The following is a 13789-nucleotide window of genomic DNA, read 5'->3' on the forward strand; positions in this document are numbered from 1 at the left end:
AGGTGGATCAGGCAGATTGGAACACACTAGAGCATTTGGACCAGAGCAAGCAGGCTGGCGCAGATGGACTGGAACGAGCAAGGGGGAAGCTGGATCGGCGGACTGGAACAAGCTGGGAACAAGCTGGAACAAACTGGGATCAGGCGGACTGGAACAAGCTGAGATCAGGCGGACCGGAACACGCTGGGATCAGGCGGACTGGAACACGCTGGGGCATCTGGACTGGAACACGCTGGGGCATCTGGACTGGAACAAGCAGGCTGGAGCAGATGAACCGGAACAAGTAGGCGGGAAGCTGGAGCTCCCGGTCTGGAGCGAGTAAGCAAGCAGGCAGAGAGAAGCTGGCTTGGGAAAGCTGGAGCAGCTGGGCTCAGCTGGGAACAAGCAGGCTGGTCACACCTCTCTCTATACAGCCTAGCAACCTTCTACCTACGGCCACTGCCTTGTCACACTGTTTCATCCCCTTCAGATCCTCAGATACTAACACCCCAAGATCCCTCTCCCTGTCTGTACATATCAGACTCTCACCGCCTAACATATACGTCTCCCGTGGATTTCTACTCCCTATATGAATCACTTTGCATTTCTTCACATTGAATTCTAATTGCCAAACCTTAGACCATTCTTCTAGCTTCTGCAGATCCTTCCTCATCTTTTCCACTCCCTCCTGGGTGTCGACTCTGTTGCAAATCTTAGTATTGTCTGCAAAAAGGCAAACTGTACCTTCTAACCCTTCGGCAATGTCACTCACAAATATATTGAACAGAATCGGCCCCAGCACCGATCCCTGAGGCACTCCACTGCTCACCTTTCCCTCATCCAATCGAATTCCATTAACCACCACCCTCTGGCATCTGTCTGACAACCAGTTCCTAATCCAGTTCACCACGTCTGGTCCTATCTTCAGCCTGTCTAGTTTATTCAAGAGCCTAGTGGGGAACCGTGTCAAAAGCTTTGCTGAAATCTAAGTAGATTACGTCTATAGCACGTCCATGATTCAATTCTCCTGTCACCAAGTCTAAGAATTCAATGAGATTCGTTTGGCACGATTTACCCTTGGTAAAACCATGTTGTCTCGGATCTTGCAACTTATTGGCTTCCAGGAAATTCACTATCCTTTCCTTCAGCATTGCTTCCATTACTTTCCTAATAACTACTACTACTACTACTTAACATTTCTAGAGCACTACTAGGGTTACGCAGCGCTGTACAATTTAACAAAGAGAGACAGTCCCTGCTCAAAGAGCTTACAATCTAATAGACAAGTGAACGGTTGGTCCAATACGGGCAGTCAAATTGGGGCAGTCTGGATTCACTGAACGGTAAGGGTTAGGTGCCGAACGCAGGATTGAAGAGGTGGGCTTTAAGCAAAGACTTGAAGACGGGCAGGGAGGGGGCTTGGCGAAAGGGCTCAGGAAGGTTGTTCCAAGCATAGGGTGAGGCGAGGCAGAATGAGCAGAGCCTGGAGTTGGCGGTGGTGGAGAAGGGTACTGAGAGGAGGGATTTATCCTGTGAACGGAGGTTACGGGCGGGAACGTAAGGGGAGATGAGGGTAGAAAGATAGTGAGGGGCAGCAGACTGAGTGCATTTGTAGGTAAGAAGGAGAAGCTTGAATTGAATGCGGTATCTGATCGGAAGCCAGTGAAGTGACCTGAGGAGAGGGGTGATATGAGTATATCGGTTCTGGCGGAATATGAGACGTGCAGCAGAGTTCTGAACAGATTGAAGGGGGGATAGATGGCTAAGTGGGAGGCCGGTGAGGAGTAAGTTGCAGTAGTCCAGGCGAGAGGTAATGAGAGCGTGGACGAGAGTTTGGGTGGTGTGTTCAGAGAGGAAAGGGCGAATTTTGCTGATGTTAAATAACTGAAGTGAGGCTTACCGGCCTATAGTTTCCAGCTTCTTCCCTATCACCACTTTGTGAAGAGGGACCACATCCATTGTTCTCCACTCCCACGGAACCTCTCCCGTCTCCAAGGATTTATTAAACAAATCTTTAAGAGGACCCGCCAGAACCTCTCTGAGCTCCCTCAACATCCTGGGGTGGATCTCGTCCAGTCCCATGGCTTTGTCCACCTTTAGATTTTCAAGTTGTTCATACACACTCTCTTCCGTGAATGGTGCTATATCCACTCCATTCTCATACATACTTTTGCCAGTCAATTGTGGTCCTTCTCCAGGATTTTCTTCTGTGAAAATAGATAGAATAGTTATCTCAGTTCCACATAAGGAATAGCAGTACATATAGTTGTATTCTGGCCTATAGCAATTTAACTTGGCAAAACAGCAAGTACAAAATTGTTATTTGCCTCAAATATTGTTCTGTTAAGTGTCTATGTGGCAGTGAGGAGAGTTCTGTTTTCTAGTAATTGTGAGGATATTCTTACCCCCACCTGTTTCTGAGTATTGTATAGTACATTGCAAAGGCAGAATGTGAATGGATATTTTATCAAATCCTACAGCAGGTCAGAAGCTGTTCCAGAAGCTGATTTCAGAGTGGACACATCTTGAATATTTCAGGGGTTTCATTACCATTTAAATCTATTTCAGTCAATGAATTGTGTGGAAGTCGATAATAAGTGTGTATGTTTAAGAACCAGGCTTTTCATAGTGAAAACAAAACAAACCACATTAGCTAACATACCTGAATTACTCAGGCATTCTATTTAAATAATACGTATATTGATATTCTACAATGTTTTAGAAAGAGCTCAAGAGAGGGGATTTTCCCCTTAAAGTTCATATGCAGTAACCAGGCCTAGATTTATATACAGGTCTAGTAAACTTGTGACTAGTAAATTGCAAAAATTATGTGCCTACAGAGATCTTGCCCACCAGTGCATCCCACGGACCTCCATTCCAATCCACGTCTGGATCTCCAATCCCATTTCTTTCATCCCTTGGTGGATCCAGTGGCGTAGCCAAGGGTGGGCTGGGGTGGGCCCAGGCCCACCCACTTTAGATTCAGGCCCATCAAGTTGTAGCACACCTATAATGTGGCTGGCAGGGACCCCAAGCCCCACCAGCCAAAAATTCCCAACAACTTGTTTGCTGCCAGTGAAAATCTGTTATTTAAAAGGTATACGGGAGAGAGGGGATGTTTGAAAGACCATATGGCATGCAGGCGAGAGAGGGAGAAACCAATTCACTTGTAGGACAAGGCGGAGTTCTGCCCACCCACCTTGGGTCCAGGCCCACCCAAACTTAGGTGTCTGGCTACGCCCCTGGGTGGATCTCTGATTTCATTCAGTCTCACTCCCTTGGCTTCAACCTACCCATGGATCCCCAATTTATAATACTTGCCACACCCCATCATGGAGATAGCCATGAGCACAGAGGCTGAGTCAATCTGACCAGCACCTATAGCTCCCACCTCCTGTATGAAAGCCTGGAGTGAAGGAGCCGCTTTGATGCCTGCAAGCCTGGGGCTGTTCAGAGTGCATCCAGAGCCCTAATGTTTGCAGCATCAGCAGGGAGAGGATTTAAGACAGGTGTTAGAGAGAGTGAAGGAGAATGAAACTGGAGATATTTTGGGAAAAGGACAGAAAATGGAAAGGACTTATGCTAGAGGAGAGAAAAATTGGAGGTACATGGTGGAAGGGACGGGAAGCATGAAATGTGCTGAGATGGGGCAGGGGGGGAATATTAGAATTAGAAATGCTGGAAAGGGAAGGGGGAAACTGAAGTTGGAGGTGCATGGGGTGAGGAGAAAGAATGGAATGGAGGGGAGAATTGCAAGGGAATTGGAAGTCAGCCAGGGTTGAGGGTATTGGGGTTTGTAGGATTGGATTTGAGGTGATGGGGGTACAACAGCATTGACAATGTTTAGGGGCATCAGAAGTTGAAACCTATCACTTCCAATTACTGTATTGCATTCATTCATACAGTGGCGTAGCCATGGGTGGGCCTAGGTGGGCCAGGGCCCACCCTATTTGGACTCAGGCCCACCCAAAATTGTGGCACTCTTGCTATGGCTGGCAAAGATCCTCAAACCCCGCCAGCTGAAGATTTCCTCCTCAGGCAGCCGGTGCTCTTTCAAACGGCAGCTGCCAGCACTTGCCTCGAGCTAACACCAACAGCAGCCCCTGTGCACATGCTTAGTTTTCATGCATGCACAGCCTGCATCAGCTTGAGGAAAGTGTTGCTGGCTGATGTTTGGAAGAGCGCTGACTGCCTGAGCAGCAGGAAATCTTCAGCTGGCGAGGTTTGTAGATCCCCTTCTGCTCTTGTATTTAATATTGTGGGCTTGCAGGTGGAGGAAGGGATGAAAGCAGAGCAAAGCAGAGCAGAGGGAGGCTAGGGACGAGGGGGGGCATGAATTCCATGCCCACCCACCCTGGACTCAGGCCCACCCAAAATTGACTGTCTGGCTATTCCCCTGCATTCATATGGTTATCCTACTCATCCCGTTGAATGTATTACCATCTGAAGTTAATTTTAATGTCTCTCTTGCCTTCATATTACAGACTCTACAGAGAACAGAGCACTTTCCTGCTTATTTTCGAAAGGAGAAAAACGCCCATGTTCGGGAGATGGGTGTCCGTTTCCCGTGGGCGGCCAAATCGGTATAATCGAAAGCCGATTTTGGTCGTCTTCAACTGCACTTCATCGCGGGAACGAATAAAGTTGACGGGGTGTGTCGGAGGCGTGGTGAAGGCGGGACTGGGGCGTGGTTATCGGCCAAGCAGAGATGAGCGCGCTCGGCCGATAATGGAAAAAAAAGGCGTTGTTAGCGAGAATTTAGGACACTTTTTTTGGACCCTTTTTTCTCACGAACAGGTCCCAAAAAAGTGCCCTAAATGACCAGATGACCACCGGAGGGAATAGGGAATCACCTCCCCTGACTCCCCCGGTGGTCACTAACCCCCTCCCACCAAAAAAATCCCACTTGCAAAAACCTTATTTCCCAGCCTCTATGCCACCCTCAAATTCATTACCCACCTCCATGACAGCAGAATGTGTTCGATCCTCTCACAGCCTTTCCCTGGGTCAGATGTGGCTCTCGGGTGCACTGCAGGTCACATCAGCATTGCATTGTGGTGGGTGTAGGGTATTGGGCTCCGTGATTTCACTAGCTTGTGTTGGTAGTTGGTAGGCTCTTCTCCCATGGTGCTTTTCCCTCTGCTTACTGGGTCAGAGTGTGCCCTGTTTTGTTTCCGGTAGTCCACAAGGTAGTGGCCATTTTTGTAAGTCCGTTTTAGATCCCTTTTGTGTGTTAGCCACGTTACAGAACTTAGTTCTTACCTTGAATGTTGCTGAAAGAGGGCATTGTACACCATTCTGCCAGCTCTGAGCTACTGCTAATCTTAGTACCAGGGACACTCGTTGCCAGTGGGGCACAACCTCTGATCTGCAGTTAACTGTGAGTAAACGCGGTTATTGAAATAAAGGACGTTTTCAGCGAGATTAGTCTTACGGTGTGAACTGCTGTGCCAAGGTTATACAGCAGCAACAAGTCCTGTCCCTGGAGCACTTTTAGTGGGTAATGCAGTGCACTTCAGGCAGGTGGACCCAGGCCCATCCCCCCCTACTTGTACCACTTGTGGTGGTAAATGGGAGCCCTCTAACCCCCCCCCCCCCCAAAACCCACTGTACCCACATGTAGGTGCCCCCTTCACCATTAAGTGCTATGGTAATGGTGTAGAGTTGTGGGGAGTGGGTTTTGAGGGGGATTTGGGGGTCTCAGCACCCAAGGTAAAGGAGCTATGCACCTGGGAGGTAATTTATTGTTTTTTTCTTATTTTTTAAAAGTGCCCCCTAGGGTGCCTGGTTGGTGTCCTGGCATGTGAGGGGGACCAGTGCACTATGAATCCTGGCTCCTCCCACAACCCAAAGCCTTGGATTTGGTTGTTTTTGAGCTGGGACGCTTCGGCTTCGATTATCGCTGAAAAACGAAAACGCCCAGCTCAAACAAACGCCCACATCTCAAAAACGCCCACATCCAACGCATTTGCCTGGCACAAACCGTATTTGCGAAACTAAAGATAAACGTCCATCTTCTTCGAAAATACGATTCGGTCCACCCCTTCACGGACCCATTCTCGGAGATGGACGTTCTTACACATGGGCATTTGCATTCGATTATGCCCCTCTAAGTTACCCCAGAAAATATGAATTTAGTTGAAAGAAACCCCAAAAAGTAATGGGATAGAGATAACTTGTTTTATTTATTTATAACTTTTATTATTCACATTCTTGTTAAGAAAAGTGTTCAAGGCAAGATACAACTCAGTCACAGGTAACCATGTATTTAAAAAATATAAAATGCAAAATCCTAACATATCTGTATAAGTCTAACCAACTTTTATATCAATCTTCTATGCAAAGGAAAGAGAGAGATAGAGAGAGAGAGATCAAAATTGTTGGATTTAATTACAGATAAATATCATGAAATAGAGAGTACATAGAACAACAGTTCATACTGTTACTGCATCCTGATCTTTTCTACATCTGTATTTCTATTTATTACTCTCTATCCTTTCCTTCCTTTTCTTCCACTCTCATTTTCCCTTTCTCTGGGCCTTTTTTCCTTTCTTCTATTCCCAATCACCCTCTCTAATGTCTTTGTTACTCACATAGAACCTCACATAGAAAAAACTCAATACCATGGTTTAATGAAGAATTAAAAGAACTAAGAACACAAGTCAGAAGACTGGAAAGAGCATGGAGTAAGAAAAAAGACGAAAACACACACAAAGAATGGAAGCAACTACAAAGAAAATACAAATACAACATCAGACAAATGAAAAGGACCTACTATAAAACTAAAATAGGATCAAACTACAAGGATACACACAAACTCTTCTCACTCGTAAACAATCTTCTAAATACTACCAAGGTCACCTCCAACAACTCAGAAACACCATCAGCAACCAACCTTGCGAACTACTTCAATGAAAAAATCATAAAGCTCCGACTCATGATACCCACTACTACAATGGACTATACAAATATCCTCAAATGTCTAGACCCAAAACCCAGAGAATGCCCAGCAGATCGATCATGGACTGACTTTGACACACTCTCACCAAAAGAAATTTCACACTGGCTAGGAAAATATGCCAAATCCCAATGCAAATTAGACATCTGCCCTACCAGTCTAATAAGATCCGCACCCAAAGAATTCAAAACAGACCTCACAAAACATATAAATTACAGGCTTCAAAATGGACTCTTTCCCACGGATAAAGGAAACATCCTCCTCACCCCGCTACCGAAAGATGATAAAAAAAGCACAATGGACCTAACTAATTACCGACCAGTAGCATCTATTCCACTCATGAACAAACTCATGGAAGGCATAGTGATGAAACAACTTACTGGATACTTAAATAAACACTCAATTCTGCATGAGTCCCAATCAGGATTTCGAACGAACCACAGCACTGAAACTGTACTAGTATCTGCAATGAACTCATTCAAACAAGCAATTGCGACTGGCAACAACATCCTCCTCCTGCAATTCGACATGTCCAGTGCCTTTGACATGGTCAACCATGAAATACTAATACATATACTAGAATACTTCGGAATAGGAGGCACTGTCCTCAAATGGTTCAAAGGATTCTTGACCACAAGATCATACCAAGTAGAAACGAACGGGGACAGGTCACCTCCATGGACACCGGAATGTGGAGTCCCCCAGGGATCCCCTCTCTCACCAACATTATTCAACCTAATGATGATACCTCTAGCCAAACTACTAGCCAATCAAAACCTCAACCTTATGCAGATGATGTCACAATCTACATCCCATTCAAACATGATCTAACTGAAATCACCAACGAGATCAACCAAAGCCTCCAAATAATGCACACCTGGGCAGATGCATTCCAACTAAAACTCAACGCAGAAAAAACACAATCCAGCTTATTTTCGAAAGAGAAAAACGCCCAAATTCCGACCTAAATCGGGAGATGGACGTCTTTCTCTTGTGGGTGCCCAAATCGGTATAATCGAAAGCCGATTTTGGGCGTTTCCAACTGCACTCCGTAGCGGGAATGCATAAAGTTGACGGGGGCGTGTTGGAGGCATGGTGAAGGCGGGACTGGTGCGTGGTTATCGACTGAGGAGAGATGGGCGCGCTCGGCTGATAATCGAAAAAATAAAGGCGTTTTTAGCCAGAATTTAGGACACTTTTTCTGAACCCTGTTTTTTCATGAACAGGTCCCAAAAAAGTGCCCTAAATGACCAGATGACCAACGGAGGGAATCGGGGATGAACTCCCCTGACTCCCCCAGTGGTCACTAACCCCCTCCCACCAAAAAAACCTGAACTTTAAACACTTTTTTTCCAGCCTCTATGCCAGCCTCAAATATCATCCCTAGCTCCATGACAGCAGTATGCAGGTCCCCCGAGCAAATTTAGTTTAGTTGGTGCTGCCCGGACCCATGCAGAGAGCAAAAATCGGAAGAAAAAAAAAACATGCAAGTGCAGTTGGGGATGTCCAAATTAAAAATTAGTAAAAGGGAGATTTGAACCAGCCACCTTCTGATTCCCAGGCCAGTGCTCTAAGCACTGCACCACATGAATCAGTTGTTTAGATGTCCTTCCCTTTCTATTAAGTCCCTCCAAGTTTCTGTCAGCAAATCACAGCTCCTTTAGCTGACATCATGTCAGCTAAACAGCTTAGAGCACTGGCCTGGGAATCAGAAGGTGGCTGGTTCAAATCTCCCTTTTACTATTTTTTAATTTGGACGTCCCCAACTGCACTTGCATGTTTTTTTTTTTCTTCCGATTTTTGCTCTCTGCATGGGTCCGGGCAGCACCAACTAAACTAAATTTGCTCGGGGGACCTGCATACTGCTGTCATGGAGCTTGGGATGATATTTGAGGCTGGCATAGAGGCATCTCAGGGGGACCAGTACACTACCAATGCTGGCCCCTCCCACGACCAAATGCCTTAGATTTGTTCATTTTTGAGCTGGGGCGCTTTGGTTTTGATTATCGCTGAAAAACGAAAACGCCTAGCTCAAAAACCGCCCAAATCTTATGCATTTGCCCGGCACAAACCGTATTTTCGAACCTAAAGATAAACGTCCATCTTTTTCGAAAATACGATTCGGCCCGCCCCTTCACGGACCCGTTCTCAGAGATGGACGTTTTTACAAATGGGCGTTCGCGTTCGATTATGCCCCTCAATGTCTTGTACTCACCTCACAACATAACACAAAAAACTTTGGCGCTATAATAACACCACACTGTTCTCTTCCGGTCTCACAAAACTTGAAAATTCTCGGAGTCACCATTGACCGAAACCTCACTCTTGACACCCATGTGAAAAACACGACGAAAAAGATGTTCTACACCATGTGGAAACTTAAGAGAGTAAAACCTTTCTTCCCGAGATACATCTTCTGTACCCTGGTACAATCAATGGTAATAAGCCATCTGGACTACTGCAACGCACTATATGTCGGGTGCAAAGAACAGACAATCAAAAAACTCCAAACTGCCCAGAATACAGCCGCCAGACTCATATTTGGAAAACCCAAATATGAAAGCGTAAAACCCATAAGAGAGAAACTTCACTGGCTTCCACTTAAGGAGCGCATTGCGTTCAAGATCTGCACGATTGAACACAAAATCATTCATGCAAACGCCCCAATCTATATGCTCAACTTCGTGGACCTACCTCCCAGAAACGCCACAAGATCATCCCGCAAATTTCTCAACCTGCACTACCCCAGCTGCAAAGGACTTAAATACAAGTTGATGCACGCCACTACCTTCTCTTACAAGAGCACGCAGATATGGAATGCACTACCTACAGACCTGAAAGCAATTAAAGAAACAACTATGTTTCGAAAATCTCTGAAAACATTCTTCTTCAACAAAGCCTACAATGAAAACCTATAACCTCACTAAGTCCACCCAATTATGAACGCACACCCTCTAAAACTACCTTATCACCTATCTTCCTTCTTCCCTCTCCCTTCCTTAAGCGATACACAGTACTAACTGTATCTGATATCCAACTATGACAGTGCTATCAAATCTATGTAAGCCACATTGAGCCTGCAAATAGGTGGGGGAATGTGGGATACAAATGCAATAAATAATAATTATACTTCTCTGTCCCTTCTATATCCTCTGCTGCAATCCCTCCCCATCTCTTTTTCTGTTTCGTCAGAGGCTCAGTAGCCACAGTAAAGGGAAGAGGTGGGTGCCGGCAGCAGGGCAGCATATGGGAATCGCTGTCGCTGCCGGGTTTCAAACGTGACAAAATAGGTAAACACCGCAAACGGGCTGGAGGTAGGAAGGAGGGCAGCATCTCGGCCCAGGGAGGTGGCGGCATCTCAGCCTGGGGGAGCAGCATCTTAGCTCCACCTCAGGTGGCATCTTGCCATGGGCCGGCCCTGTGTGCATATATATCCTAATTATTGTCAATTAGTGCTCATTATTGCTTGTTAAGTGCAGTTATCAATACCAATTAGCTTGTTAAGCCAATTAAGTTACACGTGTTGTTATAGGACAGGGGTAGGCAACTCCGGTCCTCGAGAGCCGCAGGCAGGTCAGGTTTTCTGGATATCCACAATGAATATGCAGGCGATAGATTTGCATACCATGGAGGCAGTGCTTGCAAATCTATCTCCTGCATATTCAGAGTTGCCTACCCCTGTTATAGGATATGCCTAGATTTCGGCACAGATCTCTAGGCGCATTATATAGAATCCGGGAGAAAGAGCTAGATTCAGTAAATGGCACCCAGATTTGGTTGCTGTAAAAATTGATGCTCAGTTCTATTCTATAAAGGTTACCCTGGGGTTAGCGTTATTTATATAATAGTGCTGTGGTTCCCAAACCTGTTCCTGGAGGCACCCCAGCCAGTTAGGTTTTCAGGATATCCACTATGAATATTCATGAGAGAGATTTGCATGCACTGCCTCAAATCTCTCTCATGAATATTCATTGTGAATATCCTGAAAACCTGACTGGCTGGGATGCCTCCAGGGCCAGGTTTGAGAACCACTCTAATAGCACATAGTGCCAATTCCTGCAACTAAAATAAGATGCCAGGACTTATGCCTGTTGAAACCAGGCGTAAATCCTGGTCCACAAGTTGGACACTCAGTCCCTCCCAATTCTGTAACACTGTGCATAACTTTTGGGAATGCCCATGACCTGCCCATGCCCCCCGTAGCTACGCCCTCTTTTGGGTTGTGTGAGAGGCAGTTTAGGCACAGTGCTTTATAGAATCATGCATAGGCAGTTGCATGTGCAAATTCTATTTGGTGCCAATTAACATCATAGATGGTTAGCGCCCAATTATTGCTGTTAATTTGCTCGTCAACCAATTAAGTTGTGTGCGCATCTCAGGATCATGGCCAAACTTTAGCACGTAAATTTGGGTGACCTTTATAAAATCTGGGAGAAAGGGGATAATTTTATAAAGTTATTGTAGTGTGTATGTATCAATATACACAACTGAAATGGATTTTATAATATTAGATCAAGCATAAAACATGTGCACTGGCATGAATGTGTGTACTTTTAAATGTAGGTGTTGCCAGGAATGAGCGGGGGGGGGGGGGGGGTTGCAGAGTACACACATACCCTCAAATTCTATATACGGCGCCTTAAGTTGTATGCAGTAATTTGGCCATGTGGCTAAATTACGCACACAACTTAATTGACTAACAAGCCAATTAGTGCCGATAATTGGTACTTAACCAATTAGCAGCACTAATTCTCTTTAATTGGAATTTACACACAACTCATGCAGGTCAACCTAATCAGGATGATCCAAGCTGGAATTTTCTCTATTTGATGCATGGAAATGTAGTTGGGGTTTTCTTAAAGAACTCAGAACTATAAATATCCTATATAATAAAACGCACCTCCAACATTCTGAAGCTGACTGCATGGCTGAGGCATTCCTGCTCTCTGTATCCATCTCCTGAATTGACATCACATACTTCCGGGTTCGTCACAAGCAGAAGTGACCAACCACACGAGGTTTCTCGGCTTCAGAATGTTGGAGGTGCATTCTATTAAATAGGATTGGTCAGTTCCTTGAAGCACAGCCAGAGCTCAGCGTCCTGCACAGTAACGCTCAGACACCAGAGAGAGAGGGGGGGGCCTGACACCAGAGAGGGGGGAGGTATCTCTGTCACACACACACTCTCTCTTTCACACACACTCTCTCACAGTCAATGTCTTTCTCTCACTCTCACACACTGTCTCACACTGTATCACATTCACTCTCTATATGTCACACAGTCACTCACACACTCTCTCTCTCGCACACACTGTATCTATGTCAAACACACTCTCTCTCTCACACTGTGTCTCACATACGCACGTGCACACACTCTCATTCTCACAGACACACTCGCACCCAGACTCACTCTCTCTCTCTCTGTCTCACACACACACACACTCGCACATTCACTCTCTCTCTCACACACACAGTCACTCTCACTCTCACATACACTCTCTCAAACATACCCACTCCGAGGAAAACCTTGCTAGCGCCCGTTTCATTTGTGTCAGAAACGGGCCTTTTTTACTAGTATGTATATAATAGAGGCAAATCGTGATAGAAACAATTTGTTTGTGACAGCTAACCTAAGATGGACCTTTTTATGACAGTATTCATGAGATACCATGAGATAGATTTGCATGAACTCCCTCCATTGCATGCATATTTATCTCCTACATTTTCATTGCAGGCTCCTAAAAATCCATCTGGCTGGGGATACCCCAGGACAGGTGTGTCAGTCGCTATTTGTAAGTTGCTACCAGCCTCTGTGTGATTTCTGCTGTTAGAGATTATGGGGCCCCTTTACTAAGCTGCATCAAGCATTAGCACATGCTTAATTCAGGAAAAATGGCCTAACGCAAGCCACATAAAGTGTTCTGCATTAATTTTTCCATTTGCACATGCTAAGTGCATGATATTCTTTTTTGTTGTTGTTTTGGAGGGGGTATGTCATGGGCAGAGAATTGACATAGAAGCACTATTCAGATAGCATACTGATATTATCATGTATGCTAGAGCTGAACTTAGGACCGAAAGTGGTGAACTGGATAGAAAACTGGTTGACCGACAGGTGGCAGAGGGTGGTGGTAAATGGAATCCGCTCGGAGGAAAGGAAGGTGAGCAGTGGAGTTCCTCAGGGGTCGGTGCTGGGGCCTATTCTGTTTAATATATTTGTGGGAGATATTGCTGAAGGGTTGGAAGGCAAGGTGTGCCTTTTTGCCGATGACACGAAAATAGCCAATAGAGTGGATACCCTGGAGGGAATAGAAATGATGAGAAGGGATCTACGAACGTTAGAAGAATAGTCGAGGGTCTGGCAAAGAAAAGCTACGAAAATGGTATGGGATTTGCGTTGCAAACCGTACGAGAAGAGACTTGCCGACCTGAAAATGTATACCTTGGAGGAAAGGAGAAACAGAGGTGACATGGTACAGACGTTTAAATATGTGAAAGGTATTAATCCGCATATGAACCTTTTCCGGAGACAGGAAGGTGGTAGAACTAGAGGACATGAATTGAGGTTGAAGGGGGGGGCAGGCTCAGGAGTAATGTCAGGAAGTATTTTTTCACACAGAGGGTGGTAGATATGTGGAATGCCCTCCCGCAGGAGGTGGTGGAGATGAAAACGGTAATGGAATTCAAACATGCGTGGGATAAACTACTTTACATAACAAAATTCTGTGTTACCTATTACTATGTAAGCCGCATTGAGCCTGCTTTTAGTGTGAAAGTGCGGGATACAAATATAATAAATAAATAAACACAAAGGAATCCTGTTTAGAAGGAATGGACCTATGGAATTTTAGC

This window comes from Microcaecilia unicolor, chromosome 1, assembly GCF_901765095.1.
Source record: "Microcaecilia unicolor chromosome 1, aMicUni1.1, whole genome shotgun sequence".
Lineage (NCBI taxonomy): Eukaryota > Metazoa > Chordata > Amphibia > Gymnophiona > Siphonopidae > Microcaecilia > Microcaecilia unicolor.